Source organism: Neoarius graeffei, chromosome 20, assembly GCF_027579695.1.
Source record: "Neoarius graeffei isolate fNeoGra1 chromosome 20, fNeoGra1.pri, whole genome shotgun sequence".
Classification (NCBI taxonomy): Eukaryota; Metazoa; Chordata; class Actinopteri; order Siluriformes; family Ariidae; genus Neoarius; species Neoarius graeffei.
The window spans coordinates 39,278,351-39,293,209 of NC_083588.1; the positions used below are offsets into that span (position 1 = coordinate 39,278,351).

General features: G+C 43.0%; 3 non-coding genes and 1 pseudogene across 3 annotated transcripts; 2 read left to right on the top strand and 2 right to left on the bottom strand.

Moving 5' to 3' along the window:
* Positions 1 to 837: 837 nt before the first annotated feature.
* LOC132869504 (5S ribosomal RNA) lies at positions 838 to 956 on the bottom strand. Its single transcript, XR_009650968.1, has one exon. It is a non-coding gene; the product is annotated as a 5S ribosomal RNA (ribosomal RNA).
* Positions 957 to 1,742: 786 nt separating this feature from the next.
* LOC132869515 (5S ribosomal RNA) lies at positions 1,743 to 1,861 on the top strand. The gene has a single exon (XR_009650979.1). It is a non-coding gene; the product is annotated as a 5S ribosomal RNA (ribosomal RNA).
* A 9,235-nt stretch (positions 1,862 to 11,096) lies between these two features.
* LOC132869519 (5S ribosomal RNA) lies at positions 11,097 to 11,219 on the bottom strand (annotated as a pseudogene).
* Positions 11,220 to 12,045: 826 nt separating this feature from the next.
* Positions 12,046 to 12,164, top strand: LOC132869514 (5S ribosomal RNA). The gene has a single exon (XR_009650978.1). It is a non-coding gene; the product is annotated as a 5S ribosomal RNA (ribosomal RNA).
* The last annotated feature ends 2,695 nt before the right edge of the window (positions 12,165 to 14,859 follow it).

The following is a 14,859-nucleotide window of genomic DNA, read 5'->3' on the forward strand; positions in this document are numbered from 1 at the left end:
TTCAATTTTATTAAGATTTATGTCAATAAATCTCAATATGAATGTCAACATAACACTATCAACATTATGCACAGTCTGTCTGTTTGCGGTACACACAGGTCCTGTCCAATAAAATGTTCACTCACACTGCTTTTGGAGCGACTGGGAATACACAAGGCTCTTTTGGCCTTCAACTATTCAGTACTCCCACCTGCTGGGCAACAAGATGCTAACAAAGCAGGTGAGTTTATACTGTAGTTATATCCCGTTCAGTATTGTATATATATATTTTTTTAAATGCTGCTGCTACTACTACTGCTACTACTACTAATCGATATTCGACCTCGTGTATTTTCAGATAGGCAAACCCTTTTGGATTTACTGTGGGACAGGACAAGCGGCTACAGATGGATGGAAAGATATTCGACCTAGTGTATTTTCAGATAAGCAAACCCTTTTGGATTTACTGATCTCTTAAACAGCTTCCACACATAAAATACCTGTAAGTAACCTATATACACACCATAAATTGTGATCCAGTATCCCTTACAGCTAGTAACCCTCTCTCGGATCCCTTTTCAAGATATCAATCCTGTCCTTCTCAGCCCACTGGCTGCTATAAAGTAATGCATTTCCTGTTTTCATTGAGACACTCAGGCCAGGTTCCCAAGCCCGAACACTAAGAAAGCCACCCGTAAGTTACGCACCTGGATAACTAGGTTTTAAACAAAATTTAAAGAATCAGTGTTTGTTAAAATCATTTAGTCTTTAAAAAATATATTCAGGTAAATAATTAGTGGTAATTTGCAGTGATAATCTATTAATTTAGAGTAGGCAATGTAGTTCAAAGAAATGAAAAGCTTACAGCACCTGGTATTCCCAGGCGGTCTCCCATCCAAGTACTAACCAGGCCCGACCCTGCTTAGCTTCCGAGATCAGACGAGATCGGGCGTTCTCAGGGTGGTATGGCCGTAAGCGAGGGAAAGGCTTTATCCTTCCCTATTTGAAGACGCCACGCGACCTCTCTCAAGCAGGATTCCGGTTGACTATCGTAGCGAAAGTGAGATAAACCAAATCAGGAAGAATTGTGTTGACCTTTCCGAAGTCAGGGAATGGTTATATATATAAAAAAAAATATAGCGACTCGCCTGAAAACGCCAATGTCTACTGTTAGGATAATAATAAAGTTGACGCTAACTGGAGCTGTTACAAACTTGCCTGAAGGAGGACCCAAGTTCACTGTGCCCCAGCAAAACAACTTTTAAAACAGCGTTAGCATTTCACAAGCCTCACGCCCTTACATTTGTGGTTAAATGACAGAAAAGACTTTTCTTTTCTTTTCTTTTTTTCTGGCATACCCTCCAAATAATCTGTTGGAACGGAGGTGAAGACTTATGGTTGTTTTGGAGATTTGGAAACCCCAAGATTGTACTTTTTCTTGTAATTCACCAACAATGATCTTTGGTTGTTTGTTTGTTTGTTTGTTTGTTTTGCCTCTCTTACGCTTCTCCTCACCGGACGGGGGAGTAAAATAAACTTGGGTCCTCTTCCAGGCAAAATTGTAACAGCTCTTGTTAGTGTCCTTTATTTATTTATTTATATTTATTTTTTTAACAGTAGAAATGGGCATTTTCAGGCGAGTAGCCAAACTCACTTTACTACAGTTATCAGTAATGAAGCATATTCGCAATACATTATAATCATTCTCGAGAGAGAGAGGTCGCTGGCCGTCTTCAAATAGGCAACGTTAGATCTCGTCTCTCGCTTACGGCCATACCACCCTGAGAACGCCCGATCTCGTCTGATCTCGGAAGCTAAGCAGTGTCGGGCCTGGTTAGTACTTGGATGGGAGACCGCCTGGGAATACCAGGTGCTGTAAGCTTTTCCTTTCTTTCTCTTTGTACTACATTGCCCACTCTAAATTAATAGATTATCACTACAAATTACCATAATTATTTATCCGAATATATTTTTTAAAGACTAAATGATTTTAACAAACACCGATTCTTTAAATTTTGTTTAAAACCTAGTTATTCAGGTGTGTAACTTACGGGTGACTTTCGTAGTGTTCGGGCTTGGGAACCTGGCCTGAGTGTCTCAATGAAAACAGGAAATGCATTACTTCACCGTGGGCTGAGAAGGACAGGATTAATATGTTGAAAAGGGATCTGAGAGAGGGTTTCTAGCTGTAAGGGATGCTGGATCACAATTTTATGGTGTGTGTATATAGGTTACTTACAGGTATGTTACGTGTGGAAGCTGTTTAGGAGATCAGCAAATCCAAAAGGGTTTGCTTGTCTGAAAATACTCTAGGTCGAATATCTTTCCATCCACCTGTAGCCGCTTGTCCTGTCCTACAGTGGAGCAGGCAAGCTGGAGCCTATCCCAGCTGACTATGGGCAAGAGGTGGAGTACACCCTGGACAAGTCGCCAGGCTCACACATAGAGACAAACAGCCATTTACACTCACGGTCAATTTAGAGCCACCAATTAACCTAACCGCATGTCTTTGGACTGTGGGCGAAACCCACACAAACACGGGGCGAACATGCAAATTCCACACAGAAAGGCCCTTGCTCGCCGCTGGGCTCAAATCCAGGACCTTCTTGCTGTGAGGTGACCGTGCTAACCACTACACCACCGTGCCACCCCTAATCGGTCTCGCTATCTATGGAGTAGGTGGTAGTAGTAGTAAAAAAACAACACAACAAAAATACAATACTGAAAAGCACGTAACTCCAGGATAAACTCACCTGCTTTGTAATCATCTTGTTGTCCAGCAGGTGGTAGTACTAAGTAGTTGAATGCCAAAAGGGCCTTGTGTATTTCCAGTACCTCTAAAAGCAGTGAGAGTGAACATTTTACTGGCCAGGAACTGTGTGTGCTGCAAGCAGACAGACTGATTATAATGCTGATAGTGTCGTGTTGACATTCTGTGAGATCTCAATGAAACTGAAGATTTAGTTGGGTCTCTAGACTCCAGGCTGTTAGTGATTTCTAATACCAACTGTACAAAATTAGCCATAAGCATGATGAACACTGGCATAAGTGAGATTTTTTTTTCCTTTGATAATTTCTCCCTCCTCTGCTATGAAGGTGTGGCATTAAGAGAGGTTTGACGGTTTATACGTAACCAGGATGTCTGTAGACTACATGCAAGTATTCCTTTTCCAAACTCAACTGGTCAGCTGGGTTCTCTTTATCTATTTCTAGGGCTTGTTTGAAAATCTGATCATGTTTTAGGTCATATTTATGCAGAAATATAGAAAATTCTAAAGGGTTCACAAACTTTCAAGCACCACTATATAGTGTCAACAGTGTAACATTTGTGTAACTTTTGTGCTCCGGGGAAGTCTGAGGACGGAAGACGCTGTACCGGTAGTAGGAACTAACTTGTTTCACAGATATTCCACAACATTGAACATAACAATAAGTGGATAAAAGGTACAATGTGCTGTTCTTCAGTAAACAAAATTGTAATCCTTAGTAAATTGTGACATACTGTAAGAAGGATAAAACACTTTTTGATAATGCTGTTATAAGAAAATATTTGATAGTAACGGCATCACACAACCCTGCTGTTGATTGTTTTCCCATGACAGCAAAGCCCTTGGGTTTTAGCTGAGCTCCTTGCGCATGGAGTGGAGCCCGATGCTTAAGAGACTATGGCAGTGTGTTGACCGGATTTTTGATGGTTTTGACCATTCGACGTCCATACGTACAGATGAACAAGTGCCACCACAGGGAGCACCGCCGTAAATGCAAGGCAACATATCTCATAAACACTTGACCACCGGACAATGAAATTTGGATCTTTATTTACATAAAATAGATGGTATTATATCCAGCAGTTATTTTTAATTTACTTTTTTTTAAAAAAAAGTGGGATTATTTACTAACACACTTTACGGAAAATATTCATGACAGATTCATATAAAATTAGCTAAAACGGGTTTATTAGTGGGCGGCATGGTGGTGTAGCGCTGTCGCCTCACAGCAAGAAGGTCCTGGGTTCGAGCCCCGGGGCCGGCGAGGGCCCTCCTGTGCGGAGTTTGCATGTTCTCCCCGTGTCCGCGTGGGTTTCCTCCGGGTGCTCCGGTTTCCCCCACAGTCCAAAGACATGCAGGTTAGGTTAACTGGTGACTCTAAATTGACCGTAGGTGTGAGTGTGAATGGTTGTCTGTGTCTATGTGTCAGCCCTGTGATGACCTGGCGACTTGTCCAGGGTGTACCCCGCCTTTCGCCCGTAGTCAGCTGGGATAGGCTCCAGCTTGCCTGCGACCCTGTAGAAGGATAAAGCGGCTAGAGATAATGAGATGAGATGAGATGAGACACTTTACGGAAAATATTCATGACAGATTCATATAAAATTAGCTAAAACGGGTTTATTAGTGGGCGGCATGGTGGTGTAGCGCTGTCGGCTCACAGCAAGAAGGTCTGGGTTTGAGCCCCGTGGCCGGCGAGGGCCTTTCTGTACGGAGTTTGCATGTTGTCCACGTGGGTTTCCTCCGGGTGCTCCGGTTTCCCCCACAGTCCAAAGACATGCAGGTTAGGTTAACTGGTGACTCTAAATTGACCGTAGGTGTGAATGTGAGTGTGAATGGTTGTCTGTGTCTATGTGTCAGCCCTGTGATGACCTGGCGACTTGTCCAGGGTGTACCCTGCCTTTTGCCCGTAGTCAGCTCCAGCTTGCCTGCGACCCTGTAGAACAGGATAAAGCGGCTAGAGATGATGAGATGAGGTTTATTAGTCCACTAGCTTGTTGGACAGTTGACAATTTTTGTTATGGCAGGGCAACAGACAATGTGATCGCAGGAAGAGTTTTACTGAAAACATGCTAGCAACCAGCAAACCTTCTTGCTGTGAGGCGACAGTGCTAATCACTACACCACCGTACCGCCCTCAGGGAGAAATTATCAAAGAAAAAAATCTTATAGCTGCTTGTGGCAATGTTCATGCCGTTGGTATTAGAAATCACTAACAGCCCAGAGTCAAGAGACCCAACTAAATCTTCAATTTTATTAAGATTTATGTCAATAAATCTCAATATGAATGTCAACATAACACTATCAACATTATGCACAGTCTGTCTGTTTGCGGTACACACAGGTCCTGTCCAATAAAATGTTCACTCACACTGCTTTTGGAGCGACTGGGAATACACAAGGCTCTTTTGGCCTTCAACTATTCAGTACTCCCACCTGCTGGGCAACAAGATGCTAACAAAGCAGGTGAGTTTATACTGTAGTTATATCCCGTTCAGTATTGTATTTTTTTTTTTTAAATGCTGCTGCTACTACTACTGCTACTAATCGATATTCGACCTCGTGTATTTTCAGATAGGCAAACCCTTTTGGATTTACTGTAGGACAGGACAAGCGGCTACAGATGGATGGAAAGATATTCGACCTAGTGTATTTTCAGATAAGCAAACCCTTTTGGATTTACTGATCTCTTAAACAGCTTCCACACATAAAATACCTGTAAGTAACCTATATACACACCATAAATTGTGATCCAGTATCCCTTACAGCTAGTAACCCTCTCTCGGATCCCTTTTCAAGATATCAATCCTGTCCTTCTCAGCCCACTGGCTGCTATAAAGTAATGCATTTCCTGTTTTCATTGAGACACTCAGGCCAGGTTCCCAAGCCCGAACACTAAGAAAGCCACCCGTAAGTTACGCACCTGGATAACTAGGTTTTAAACAAAATTTAAAGAATCGGTGTTTGTTAAAATCATTTAGTCTTTAAAAAATATATTCAGGTAAATAATTAGTGGTAATTTGCAGTGATAATCTATTAATTTAGAGTAGGCAATGTAGTTCAAAGAAATGAAAAGCTTACAGCACCTGGTGTTCCCAGGCGATTTCTCCTCCAAGTCCCTATCCTCTGCTCAACGGACCAATGGTTGAGCGCTGTTCTGCAAAGTTGAGGACGGAACAGCCAATCAGAGGCTCCTGTTGTGCAGAGTTGTGGACCGAGCAGCCAATCAGAGACTCCTGTTCTGAAAGCCTCGTCCCGCAGCGGTAACTTCTCCGGCCAGTCTCCGATAACTAATTAGTAATTCCCAGCACAGTCATAACATTGTTTATCATATGGCTAGTCTGTCATTGACACCTGTGAGTAGGATTGCAATAGTAACAACACGATCGTGAAAACAAATGTTTTGACCTTACAGTACGTTTGTAACACTTTTATCTAATGGAAATCTTCCGTTGTGTGCCTATGTCAAAATAATTTTTCGCTTGCTTGGCTTGTTTATTCACTTCTTCTCAGTCAGTGAGGTAGGCTAGTGACAGCCTTTTGAAAACGAGATGTAAACATATGAGTAGATATGAGCATGTGTGTCTGAAGAACGCGTTTGACAGGACTACTAGATGTAAATCTGTAAATAAAATAACTGTTGTTATTCATAACGTTTTTAAATACCTATTAGTTCAAAACTTTGTGATATAACTTAGCTATCTTGCTTCCAACATTGTCCTATGCTGACTACTGACTGTAAATAAGCTATCATATAATTTTGGCATCATGTGTATCATGTGAAGACTATTTCTGTTGAGGGAAAGGATGGCATTGTATGAAATATTGCATTGGATGAAGTATTGTAACTTTAAAGTTTGATGCTGTTAGACTGAGCTAATGACAGTGGTCTACAATAACTGTTGTGATATGTTGTCATAACGTTTTTAAATGCCTGTTAGTTCAAAACTTCGTGAAAAATAATGTATCTATTCTGCTTTGAACATTGTCCTATGACGACTACTGACTGTAAATGAGCTATCTTATATAGTTTTGGCAAAGCCACTTGTTGGAAAGTCAAAATAACAGTCATGAGTGATGCATATTACATGTTTTTAACATAGGCATTACCACTGGCTACAATGGACCGGAAGAGCCATGAATGTGAGGTGTGCAACAAAAGGTTTACAGAGAAGTCCAACCTCACACGCCACATGAAGCTTCATGACCCCAAGGAGCATGCCTGTGATGAGTGTGGGAAGAGCTTCTCCACCAAGCCCCAGCTCAACATGCATCAGAAGCAGCACCAGTACCCCTGCATCCCCATGTACAGGCAGGGAGAGGCCCGGATGCTGTGTTCGGCTGCTGCCAAGGCTGTGGCAGATGCCGCTAACAAGGAGGTGGACCCGACCTGGCTGGATGCGGATAAAGCAGATGCTGCTGCCAGAAAGGCTGGAGGGGACATGTGGAGAGGCCAGCTGATCATCACCTTTGGGAAGTACACCGGGCAGTCATTCAGGTGGCTGCTGGAGAATGATGTTGGTTGGGTGGTGTGGCTTCTCTCCGAATTCATTCACCATGGCGAAGTCAATGACCAGATGAAGTGGCAGAAGGAGCACCTGCTAGAATATGTAAAAGGCTTCCCCTCGGTCATCATTCTTGTTGAAAAGAAGTTGGAGGTAAGTTAACTAGGTTATAATTTCCACACTTGAGTGATAATCGGCACTATGTAAAAACCATGTATGCATCTAACCGTTATGTTTATTTATTTATTTTGCAGGAAAAGAAACAAGCATCTGCTTCATCCATGTCCCAGTATGGCTCCAATTATGCCAGTGATGCTGAGTTATTGGCTGTTGCAGGTAATATTATGCTAACATATACGAAAACTTAATGACCATTGTATCCTTTCAAGAGCTAAGAGTTTTTCTTTACTACTGTCATCGTGTTAAATTCATTTGCAATAATTATATCAATTCTGTGTGTGTGTGTGTGTGTGTGTGTGTGTGTGTGTGTGTGTGTGTGTGTGACAATATGCTTTGCAGAACAAATACAATACAATGTTTTGATGTCTTAATAGCTTTAGCTGCCAGTTAATAATAAAATAGCCTTTTGACTGTACTCCTGCTGATAGTGATTCTGTGTGTGGATGTTTGTGTGTGTGTGTGTGTGATCATTTGTTTCAGGTGTACCTGCTCTCCTTCGCTATGCAGTGGAACCATCGCATGGAGTCGCTCCGTGTTGCTGGTGGACAAGGCCTGCAGACCACTTGCATGGACCCAAGGCAGATCCAGCGCATGAATCAGCAGGCAGAGCTGCTGTTTGGCAAGGAACATGTGATGGAACCGAACTTCGCTGCTCCGATGCCCTACCCTAAGGAATACAAGACCCCTGACGAAGAGGAGCTCCTTGGGGTGGAGTATGCCTTGTGCCAGTCTACCAGCTTCTCTGCAAAGGACTACTATGCCGAGAAAGGTACATTCATTCAGACACACACAGCCTGTATGTCCCTCACAGACACACACACACACACTCACAGACACACATTGTTATTGATCTAAATATTATGAAGAACGTGTGCATGCTTTATTACTGCAAGTCTGTATGTACAAATGAATAAGTGGTTGTAAGTATCTGACTTTGTACTAATCACAAATGTTTTTTTTGCAGCTGAGGAAGAGCAGTCACGTGAGGAGGAGGAGGAGCAGAAGCAGGGGCAGGAAGAGGAGTCAGCGGAGCAAGGTGAAGAGGAGACGGACGAGGGTGTCGACGTGTCTGCAGAGGATGACTCCATCAACCTTGTCTGCAAGACGCACGCTGTACTAACACAGGCAGAGCAGGCAGAGGAGGAGGCAAGTCCTGCACTACAGGATGTGCTGATGGGTCGGAGGCATCTGCATCTGCCAGGAATAGAGGAAGTGGAGGCACTGGCCCTGCTGCTCCAGCAACTGGCTGACGAGAGTGACCACCACCACCTGGTGCCTGCCGACCTGCGTCAGAAGATAGTCACCGCTGCCAGCTCCCTTCACGAGCACGACAGGACCGCTGCCAGCTTCATCAAGAAGTATGAGTCCAGGTGGGGCTACACACTGTTCGGCCGGTGCCTTGGGCCCGACACCCCTGAGAGCAGAGCGGCCCAGAAGACCAAGTTTGGATGGATGAGGTACCCTCAGGCCGCACAGGTGAGTGAGGAAAGCCGTGTGCTCTTCCTCCTCATTAAGATGTTGAAGAACTCGCCACCAGCCAATCACCTGACCTCCCCCAGCAAGGTAGCAGCATGCATCAAGGGGCAGTACAAGAGGATCGCGGACCGAGTGGCAGATGATCCCATCCTCTGCAAGCTCTCCATCCCTCTGCCCAACATTAACAACAAATCCCTCTCCACCTTTATTGCAAAAGAGGAGAAGAAGGCCAACTACAGGGCAACGGTAATGCCCAAAGCCAAGCCCCACCAGACTGTGCTGTCAGAGCAACTGCTGCCTGAAGCTCCTGCCCTGCCGCCGTCACTGCCACCACCAGAGAGACCTCAGGTGCAGTACGAGCAGCCTCACCATGTCGCTGGCAGAAGGCGTGGTGAAAAGCGGAGGTAAGCTCTGCACCTACTTTATCCATTTTTTTTGTGGAGAGTAAAGTGTTAATGCACACCCATACTTATATGGCTCATACTACAAAAGAGGCCCGTTTCTTATATAAGATTTTATCACATTTGTATAGCCATGTAAGTTTTTTTTTAATAAATCTTTTCCCAATGAGCATACATTATGTAGGATACTCACAGTCTTGTGTGTTTTTTCTTTTACATTTACAGGTTGGACTTTGAAGAGCCGCAGCTGCAGCCAGAGCCACAGCCACAGCCAGACCATCGGCCAGGGCCTTCAAATCGCCGTATCCAGCCCAAACCTGCCACTGCATCCTGTGTGCCACCTGCCGTGGCAAAAGCACCAGTCCTCCTGGTAGTGCCAGCCCAACCACAGGCTCCATCAGTGAGATTTCCACCATCCGCCAGCCCACTGTTCCTCCCTGTCTTCCCACCCTGTCCTCCAACTGTGAAACCGATTATGCCAAATAAATCCAATAAGCCCTGTAGGGCTTGCAAGGTGCCACAGTGTGGGGGGCAGCGGAAGAAATACACCCCTTCCAAAGACAAAGTGGCTGGAAGCAGCCAGAAGATCTTCACTTTTTGCCCCTCCACCAACATGTCCACCACACCTGGCTTTGAAGATGTAACGTACACCAGCTACGAACACTTTAAAAGTGTGGTAGACCAGGAACTGGAGAAGAGGAGAACCTCCCTTTAATGTTTACCTGCGTTGGGTTGCAATGACCTTGTCTGTCTGTCTGTCTGTCTGTTTCTTTTTGTGTGTCTGCCCGCAGTGTTTTCAGTTGTCTGCAGCAGGCACTAAACACACACACACACACACACACACACGCATGCATCTTAGCGTTGGTCAGTGGAGCGGGTTAGTTATATCTGATGGCTCTTTTTTGTTGGAGTGCAATAATGTAAACAAATGCTTGGTTGTGGAGTGCAATAATGTAGACAAATGCTGTAAAATTGTTTAAAATGTTTAATAATATTTACGTAACCTATTTGTGTTTTTTTTTTACATTTCATACATGTTGTGGTGTAATTCATGTGCTGTTAGTATGTATAAAGGTGATAAAATAGTGATTCAATTTCATTTTTTCCCAATTCAATTTTAAGTGTTTTATACTGTTTTATAATTATATATTGTAAAAACAAAAAAGTGACGATTTCATACATGTTTTTATTCATGTGTTGTCAATAAAATATTTTCATTGAATTTGAAAATGGCTGTGCTTATCACTTGGTCTTTCCATAACAATTCAAAACACACTGTGTCACAAAAAGTGACATTTTTCATACATATTTCATTCATGTGTTGTCATAGGTTCATTTTAGAATACTTACCTGTAATTAATTGCTTTAAGAACAAAACTTCACTTGGATAAATAAGAACATTTACCTATGTTATGATGCTTACTTGAAATGAACTGTTTTTAATCATAAGGATTCACTTAGATGAATAAGAAAAATGACCTGAACTATTATACTTCCATGAAACTAACTGTATTTAAATCCAATCTTTGTACCTTTGAAATAACAATTATTCAGCCAAGCAGTATCAGGGAACAGATTTTAAAGGACATATTTTCAGGAAATTTCAAAGTTTTTTCTGGAAATCACTGGAAATGAGGATGTATGGAGATAAATTAGCTAGGATGGGAGTCGAACCGTCAATCCTCTGATTTGAAGACCACCACCTTACCCATTACGCCACGGCATCTCGCAATACCAGGATCGGCCAGCTGGTGGCCAAGGATCGTGCTCATCCCAGGTTCGCCGATAGGGACTTAGGGGGGTCATTAGCCATTCCCAGGCGGTCTCCCATCCAAGTACTAACCAGGCCCGACCTTGCTTAGCTTCCGAGATCAGACGAGATCGGGCGTTCTCAGGGTGGTATGGCCGTAAGCGAGGGAAAGGCTTTATCCTTCCCTATTTGAAGACGCCACGCGACCTCTCTCAAGCAGGATTACGGTTGACTATCGTAGCGAAAGTGAGATAAACCAAATCAGGAAGAATTGTGTTGACCTTTCCGAAGTCAGGGAATGGTTATATATATATATAAAAAAAAAAATATAGCGACTCGCCTGAAAACGCCAATTTCTACTGTTAGGATAATAATAAAGTTGACGCTAACTGGAGCTGTTACAAACTTGCCTGAAGGAGGACCCAAGTTCACTGTGCCCCAGCAAAACAACTTTTAAAACAGCGTTAGCATTTCACAAGCCTCACGCCCTTACATTTGTGGTTAAATGACAGAAAAGACTTTTCTTTTCTTTTCTTTTCTTTTCTTTTCTTTTTTTCTGGCATACCCTCCAAATAATCTGTTGGAATGGAGGTGAAGACTTATGGTTGTTTTGGAGATTTGGAAACCCCAAGATTGTACTTTTTCTTGTAATTCACCAACAATGATCTTTGGTTGTTTTTTGTTTGTTTGTTTGTTTGTTTTGCCTCTCTTACGCTTCTCCTCACCGGACGGGGGAGTAAAATAAACTTGGGTCCTCTTCCAGGCAAAATTGTAACAGCTCTTGTAAGTGTCCTTTATTTATTTATTTATTTATTTATTTATTTTTATTTATTTTTTTAACAGTAGAAATGGGCATTTTCAGGCGAGTAGCCAAACTCACTTTACTACAGTTATCAGTAATGAAGCATATTCGCAATACATTATAATCATTCTCGAGAGAGAGAGGTCGCTGGCCGTCTTCAAATAGGCAACTTTAGATCTCGTCTCTCGCTTACGGCCGTACCACCCTGAGAACGCCCGATCTCGTCTGATCTCGGAAGCTAAGCAGGGTCGGGCCTGGTTAGTACTTGGATGGGAGACCGCCTGGGAATACCAGGTGCTGTAAGCTTTTCCTTTCTTTCTCTTTGTACTACATTGCCCACTCTAAATTAATAGATTATCACTACAAATTACCATAATTATTTATCCGAATATATTTTTTAAAGACTAAATGATTTTATCAAACACCGATTCTTTAAATTTTGTTTAAAACCTAGTTATTCAGGTGTGTAACTTACGGGTGACTTTCGTAGTGTTCGGGCTTGGGAACCTGGCCTGAGTGTCTCAATGAAAACAGGAAATGCATTACTTCACCGTGGGCTGAGAAGGACAGGATTGATATGTTGAAAAGGGATCTGAGAGAGGGTTTCTAGCTGTAAGGGATGCTGGATCACAATTTTATGGTGTGTGTATATAGGTTACTTACAGGTATTTTACGTGTGGAAGCTGTTTAGGAGATCAGCAAATCCAAAAGGGTTTGCTTGTCTGAAAATACTCTAGGTCGAATATCTTTCCATCCACCTGTAGCCGCTTGTCCTGTCCTACAGTGGAGCAGGCAAGCTGGAGCCTATCCCAGCTGACTATGGGCAAGAGGTGGAGTACACCCTGGACAAGTCGCCAGGCTCACACATAGAGACAAACAGCCATTTACACTCACGGTCAATTTAGAGCCACCAATTAACCTAACCGCATGTCTTTGGACTGTGGGCGAAACCCACACAAACACGGGGCGAACATACAAATTCCACACAGAAAGGCCCTTGCTCGCCGCTGGGCTCAAATCCAGGACCTTCTTGCTGTGAGGTGACTGTGCTAACCACTACACCACCGTGCCACCCCTAATCGGTCTCGCTATCTATGGAGTAGGTGGTACTAGTAGTAAAAAAACAACACAACAAAAACACAATACTGAAAAGCACGTAACTCCAGGATAAACTCACCTGCTTTGTAATCATCTTGTTGTCCAGCAGGTGGTAGTACTAAGTAGTTGAATGCCAAAAGGGCCTTGTGTATTTCCAGTACCTCTAAAAGCAGTGAGAGTGAACATTTTACTGGCCAGGAACTGTGTGTGCTGCAAGCAGACAGACTGATTATAATGCTGATAGTGTCGTGTTGACATTCTGTGAGATCTCAGTGAAACTGAAGATTTAGTTGGGTCTCTAGACTCCAGGCTGTTAGTGATTTCTAATACCAACTGTACAAAATTAGCCATAAGCATGATGAACACTGGCATAAGTGAGATTTTTTTTTTTTCCTTTGATAATTTCTCCCTCCTCTGCTATGAAGGTGTGGCATTAAGAGAGGTTTGACGGTTTATACGTAACCAGGATGTCTGTAGACTACATGCAAGTATTCCTTTTCCAAACTCAACTGGTCAGCTGGGTTCTCTTTATCTATTTCTAGGGCTTGTTTGAAAATCTGATCATGTTTTAGGTCATATTTATGCAGAAATATAGAAAATTCTAAAGGGTTCACAAACTTTCAAGCACCACTATATAGTGTCAACAGTGTAACATTTGTGTAACTTTTGTGCTCCGGGGAAGTCTGAGGACGGAAGACGCTGTACCGGTAGTAGGAACTAACTTGTTTCACAGATATTCCACAACACTGAACATAACAATAAGTGGATAAAAGGTACAATGTGCTGTTCTTCAGTAAACAAAATTGTAATCCTTAGTAAATTGTGACATACTGTAAGAAGGATAAAACACTTTTTGATAATGCTGTTATAAGAAAATATTTGATAGTAACGGCATCACACAACCCTGCTGTTGATTGTTTTCCCATGACAGCAAAGCCCTTGGGTTTTAGCTGAGCTCCTTGCGCATGGAGTGGAGCCCGATGCTTAAGAGACTATGGCAATGTGTTGACCGGATTTTTGATGGTTTTGACCATTCGACGTCCATACGTACAGATGAACAAGTGCCACCACAGGGAGCACCGCCGTAAATGCAAGGCAACATATCTCATAAACACTTGACCACCGGACAATGAAATTTGGATCTTTATTTACATAAAATAGATGGTATTATATCCAGCAGTTATTTTTAATTTACTTTTTTTTTTAAAAAAAAGTGGGATTATTTACTAACACACTTTACGGAAAATATTCATGACAGATTCATATAAAATTAGCTAAAACGGGTTTATTAGTGGGCGGCATGGTGGTGTAGCGCTGTCGGCTCACAGCAAGAAGGTCTGGGTTTGAGCCCCGTGGCCGGCGAGGGCCTTTCTGTACGGAGTTTGCATGTTGTCCACGTGGGTTTCCTCCGGGTGCTCCGGTTTCCCCCACAGTCCAAAGACATGCAGGTTAGGTCAACTGGTGACTCTAAATTGACCGTAGGTGTGAATGTGAGTGTGAATGGTTGTCTGTGTCTATGTGTCAGCCCTGTGATGACCTGGCGACTTGTCCAGGGTGTACCCTGCCTTTTGCCCGTAGTCAGCTCCAGCTTGCCTGCGACCCTGTAGAACAGGATAAAGCGGCTAGAGATGATGAGATGAGGTTTATTAGTCCACTAGCTTGTTGGACAGTTGACAATTTTTGTTATGGCAGGGCAACAGACAATGTGATCGCAGGAAGAGTTTTACTGAAAACATGCTAGCAACCAGCAAACCTTCTTGCTGTGAGGCGACAGTGCTAATCACTACACCACCGTACCGCCCTCAGGGAGAAATTATCAAAGAAAAAAAATCTTATAGCTGCTTGTGGCAATGTTCATGCCGTTGGTATTAGAAATCACTAACAGCCCAGAGTCAAGAGACCC